The sequence below is a fragment of the Dipteris shenzhenensis genome, chromosome 15, assembly GCF_047967505.1.
Source record: "Dipteris shenzhenensis isolate YYH24624 ecotype China chromosome 15, Dip_SZ_1.0, whole genome shotgun sequence".
NCBI lineage: Eukaryota > Viridiplantae > Streptophyta > Polypodiopsida > Gleicheniales > Dipteridaceae > Dipteris > Dipteris shenzhenensis.
This window is the reverse complement of record NC_141610.1, coordinates 13093669-13100220: the sequence shown is the minus strand read 5'-3', so window position 1 is coordinate 13100220 and position 6552 is coordinate 13093669.

Sequence of the window (6552 nt, the reverse complement as noted above, 5' to 3'; positions counted from 1 at the left end):
TTCCAACTCTGAAAGCCAAAAGTGGTGTGAAAAGACTCTTAGTCAACTTAGGCACATGTCTCACATGTTTCAAAATAAATGCAGACCCATTTGCAAAAGAAAACTTTATGTCACCTACTCCCACTATGTCACATGCATAGTCATTTCCAAGATGCACACAACCTGTCTTTCCAATGTCATAAGTGGAGAACCATTCCCTATGGGGAGTAACATGGAATGAAGCACCAGAATCCAAAATCCAATCCTAGGAATATGCTTAATCTGAAGTGGTAAGCAACTCTGTAGATAAACTAGGCATGAAGAGAATGTCATTGTCACTATCATGTGTGACTGCATTGATCTTCTCGATCTTCACTTTTCCTTTGTCCTCCCTTGGACTCTCTTCCTTTTGATTTGCACCCCAATTTGCATTCTTTTTCTTATCCTTTTGCTCTCTTTTCAGCTTGTAGCAATCCTTTTTCATATGGCCTTCTTGCCACAGTGGTAACACTCAATGTTCTGTGCCTTGGATTTGCTACGAGACTTCCCTCTTTATTAGGACTTCCCCCTGAACTGTGATCTGCCCCTTTGCACATTTAAGGCTGCATCTTGCTTGTTGCCATCCATAGGCTTTCATTAATCTCCTCGGCCAACAAGCTACCCACAACATCATCAAATTTCAGTACTCCACCAGGTGCAGAGTTACTGACAACTGTACGGAAGGTATCCCATGAGGATGGCAATGAAAATAAGAGAAATATTGCCTTAGTCTCCGCATCAAAATTCATCTTCTGAGCCTGAAGCTGGCTGAAAATAATATTGAATTCATTCAAGTGAGAAGCAATGGAGACCCCTTCCTTCATCTGTAGCTCAAACAACCTCTTCATGAGGTAAACTTTACTAGAGGCAGCTTCCTTCTCATAAGTGGTACACAGTTTCTTCCACAAATCTTCCGTAGTCTGCTCATTTACTACTATGAAATAAACTGACTCTGCAAGATGAAGTCTAATAGTAGACTTTGCTAATGCATCCAATCATTCCAATCATCCTCAGACATATTTGCAGGCTTAGCTTCAATCCCTGCCAAGGGTTTAATTTGCTTCTTTTGAATAAGCACGTCCCTTATCTATTCTTTCCACAAAGAAAAGTTTGTCCCATCAAACTTTTTAATGTTGAAAAACTCCTTTTCAGACATGGAAGAGGATGCCATGATGCAAATAAAGCAAAATTCCAAATGCTAGTGCCTCTAAGAGAGAATCACACCAAATACTAGGTGCACCCAAATGTCTATGCCATGATAGACTGAAATATCACCAAAACTCAAAGCTCAAAGCATCAAAAGATGCAGCTGACTCATGTGCATGTACTATGCATCCATATGAGCAAATCTAGCCCAAAAGAAAATGCCAACTGCAATGGCAATCCAAAATGCTAATAAGTGCTAAATGGCTCAAGCATAAACACCATCCATGGGCATATGCATCAATAATATCTTATCCAAGAGAGCATTACACTATCAGTGCATCACCTGCAATGTGTCAAAGTAGTCCCTCAGCATAATATAGCATCCATGTGCAAAGCGTCCATAAAAATAGCATCCCACAAGGCAATCTGGGCCTATTAGCGCATCCAATAAGGATCGCAATGCATCCAAATGGCATATAAATCATTCACTGCAACCCAATGCACACCACGAATGAGCACACATGGCTCAAACTGCAACCAGAGTGACCTGCATAAGGTATGCTCAAGAAATCATGGTCCCATGAAAAAGACCGCTACTGAAAATAGAACCTAAGATGCCTCAAAACATGGGCACCATTGCATAATCAGACTCAGCAAGAAAATTTGCAAATATCTCTCTTCTGACGGAATCCAAAATCCCAACCGATTGGTGAGAAATGGGAGTCAACACTTATCCACTGCCATGTGGTATAAATCTAAGGTTTCAAGACCTTAGAATGAAAAATGCATAATAGAGAGACGAAATCGAACACACAGAGATCTATAACTCTGAAGCAGGAACTGATACGCAGGGGTTTTTGGGTGTCCAAAACGCAATGGGACAGACGGTTTTGGAAACCGTGGTCTCAATCACTGGGTCCAACACACGGATTGAAAAACCTTTTTGAAAATAGAGCTGTTTGTAAACTCCACCGAAGTGCGAATGATGAGCAACATAGAAGTTTTAGGACACCGGAACTGACATATTTGCAAATGGTTGCTCTAAACTTGAGTTCCAACACCCGAGCAGAAAAACATAGGAACTGACACAGTGAGTCAGAAATCCAATGAAATGATCCCAGATTCAAGAATGAAGGTGTTTCCAAGCTCCTGAAGTAAAGTGGACACCAAAAGCAAGCAATAGTTGCCTCTACAAGTCAATATGGAGTCTCTGTCATAGGAAAAAGCTCCAAAAACGACTTTTTCTTTGAAAACACTTAACAGGCTCTCAAAACCACTTCACAAAACCAAAGTGACTTTTCCAAAGGTTCCTCCAAGGTCTCTACACACTCGGATGCAAGTAAAGTCACCCACAAAGCTTCCCACAGAGCTTCTCCTTCCTCCCACAGAGCTACTGAGCTTCCAGGCATTCACACGCTCAGCTAGATCACCTGGGCTGTGATACCAATTGAGAGTGCTCTCAACGAAAGCAAGAATGGAAGAGGGGGAGAGAGAAACAAAGAGCCACACAAGTTTTGGTGGGTGCAGAACACCCTAATCTTCTTTTTCATTCATTTATATATGCATTTGAGTATTGTACATAACCAGGGTAAAGGCACAGTGACCTTTAACCTCCATAGGAGATGCCACTACCAATGCCGGATCCAATTGATCTAGATGGATCTAGCAAAGAAGATGAAGATCACAATATGAGCCAAGAGGAAGATGCACATAATGACATCGTACAGGAGAAAGATGGAGATCGCGATATTGAGGAAGAAGATGACGATCAAGAATCACCTGACTTTATTGAAGAAGAGGAATTACAAGATCAAGTCTTAGGTGAACATACAATCCAAAGTACGATGATGATATAGGAGATCAACTCGGTATAGACGTGGAGATAGACTTTTTTGGCACACAGGACTTAGCTCAAGATGAAGCCCTTGATGTAAATGCTCTTGATTGTTTTCTTTCATCTCAAATTTAGACATGAATATATGAGCTTCAAACCTGATGTACATGCTCTTGTATTTTTATTCTTTCAAAGGATCAAACATGTATGAAAAGAAAAAAAAATTGTCATTGGGAAACACTCTCTTTAAAGGTCAGTATGGGGAAAAACACTCTCTGGAAAATGTCTGTATAGGAAAGTATCTCAGAGTTGTTATATACCAACCTTTTATAATTCTATAAAAGATCAGTACATACCGACTATTTACAAGTTTGGTAAAGGTCAGTATACACCGACCTTTTTCAACCCGTCATACATACCAATGATTAGCACACCATGCACACTAAACATCGGCGCTTAATCATCAGAACAAGGCCCATGTGTAGTAGTGTATAATGATTGACCATTATTGCTAAATTTGATTAGCTTCAATGGGGGTGGATTTTCAACCAAATGTACTCATTGAGGAAAAAGGGAGCTCATTTTGGGTCCTTGTAAGAAATTCACAATTTCTTCTTTTATCTTTTCTCAAAATACACAAAAATAATAAAATACTCAATAAACTATGTATAATAACTATAAACATGTCAAAGCATAGAGAAATAAAAATATTGTTTTTCCCATATCTAACGATAATTTGCATTCAATGCTCCTATAAGCGACTTCTCTTTGTGATAAATTTTGCACCCGTCTGGATGATGCATTTAACTACATCATTAGGACTACATAACTAATCTTAACATATCTTTTCTTTTGGAGCTTTCCAAATTCTATCACCATCATCAACACTTCATTTTATCAAAAGGTAACATGAGATTGTAAAGAAATGGGACAAGATTTCTAAGAAAATAGCAGCGTGCAACCACACCACTATAGAACAATACAACGAGAGATGATTCTAGCACTCCATATGAATTTAGAATAATATTATGTGCCTGTGCAAAAATGATGGAACAACCAACACGCAAGTGCCGTGTAAAGAGAGAAAATGACAAGAGAAGGCTTACAGCATGTCGACTTATGGTGTGATAATGCATTTATTTAAAATGTCTAGTCAAAAACTCTACTCCTCCATTTTCTAATCTGACAGCATTGTATAAGTGCTTGTATGAACAAGAGTTCAATTTGACATTACACAAATGTATAATTCCTTATATGAACAAGAGTAAGACACGAAATGCTATAGATGCCCAAAAGCTCCAAATTGAAAGAGCAAATACAAAAAGAAATTCAAGAACACACAAGGAAAAAGGAGAGGTTTTGGAAAGCTAGAATGAAAGCAACCCCATTGGGGGATAGACTCAAAAATAGAAAATTAGCATGAAGGTTACACTCTATTTTCAAAGCAATATCAACAACCTTGAAAGATCATGAGAAGGTCATAGTGAAATTAGCTTTTAGAAGTGTGCAAGTTAAAAGGTCTACTAACCAACAAGTAGATTATTATATTGGACATTGTTTGCATATTGAAGGGGTGTACAAAGGTGATAAGGGAAGCATTGTGTATAATACTTGGAATAACATTTTTGTCAATCTTCAACAATTACAACGGAGAATGGTTGAATTTTATGGTAATACATGTGGAGAGTGCCAAGGACGTCTCATATATGTTATAAAGCTGGATGAATGTAAAATTGTCAAGGAATAAAAGATTGAAATAGTGATCATCACACGAATGAAAAGAGCTCTTGATCCATCAATTACAAAAGCAAACTCAAAGAACTTTAGTGTGCAATCAAAAAAGCACATTTGGTGGCTAGGCTCATTTGAGGTAAGCATAGGCTTGTATTTCAAATGGTCATAACTATAATGTATTGATGTCTGATTCTTAAACTACACAACTCACACAAACTTGGATTTTCCAATGGTAGGTTAAGACAAAGGGCCACCAAACTCTTGATTGGGTATTCCACCGGGTCATTGTTTGCTTGGGTGTAGCCATTTTTGGTGAGGTTCAAGGACTTTTCTATATATAAGTATCTTGCATGACCCATAACTTATGCATTGCTCAATGGAATTTGGCAAACTTTGTCTTCAAGTTGTAGTACACATTCCAAAATTGAACATGAAAGAAAAAAAATATGGAATAAGTATTTGCAACAAAACCGTAAAGCATTACAATTGTTGTGTTGCATGTGAAGCATGCATCCTAAAGACTATAGGATATAGCAATTTATTCAAAAACATCAAAATTTTGTTCTGTACATATATGCAACCAAGTAATCATTCTAAAGTACACTACATGACTTTTCCTCAACCCAATGGCACACCTAAATGAGATCATTATGCATGGGTTAACAGGCCTCCAATGTTGTGCTAAAGTGATGCATACCCATTTGAGGGCACACTCCATAACTTTTTTTTTATTTGTTGAAAACCAAAACGGATTGAAAATTTGGAATCCAAACTATTGGGACTAGTGCATGGTGGTCTTAAAAAATTGATAGTTGTTGGTATTGGTATCTAGATTCACCATAAAATGTAAGAAGTTGGAAAAGTGCAATTTGTGCATGTGCAAAAATAATTTAATAAATCCAACACTATTTACAATTTTGAATTGTTTCTTTTTCCATGCACTTGCTTGCTATATATATCATAAGCATGCCAAAGGTCATTGCATTTGATAATACATAGCATCAGACCTGATAGCATGCCCTTTGGCTTATTTGTGTTTTGAAGCATGTTAGACCACATTGCTCTTGTTTGGGATATCCAAGTCTGCTGACGTGTATCACTGGAGGGAGGGAAATCAACGGCTAAAATTTCACTGCTCCCATAAATTTTGAATTTTCACACCTCTCGCCCATCAAATCTTGGAAGATTAAGTACTTGCAACTTGCCCTCACCCTACAACCCGCACGCACCTCGACGTGACCTTGTGCAAACTTTGGTTTGCCATTGCCTTCTTTTGGGTAAGTTGTCTTCTATTCTTTGCTTGCCTTACCAGCTAGCTTCTCTGGGTCTATTCTAGACTGCTGATCGTGGCCATGGCTTCAATGGCAACATGTAACTCTCCATGGCTTGCATGAGAAGCAGACAAAGCCTGTGAGACAAGAAAGCTGAAAAGCTAGGAGAGTGCGGGTCAAGGAAAGCATTGGCACGGTATCGAATCAGCAATAACGGAATACACTTTTGCAACATCTGTGAAGGGAGAAACACTGAGAAGAAAGAAGACTCCTTGCAAAGCAGTAGCAAGAAGTAGTTACAGATGCATGCATTCGATCATTGCCATCGGAGAGTCTGCAGACATGCTTTTGCATCTCCCTCCAAGCAATAATTCATGATCTGAAACAAAATCTCAAGGGTTGCCCTATCTAGTGTCACAATTGGTGGGAGCATTTGAGGCAGCAACATCTGGCCATTCAGGTGATTATTAGTCTTGAGTCTTCACAAGCTTTAGCCTGCACCCTGAAGTTCATAAAGTAACAACCCTACTAACACCTCGGGAGATGCAT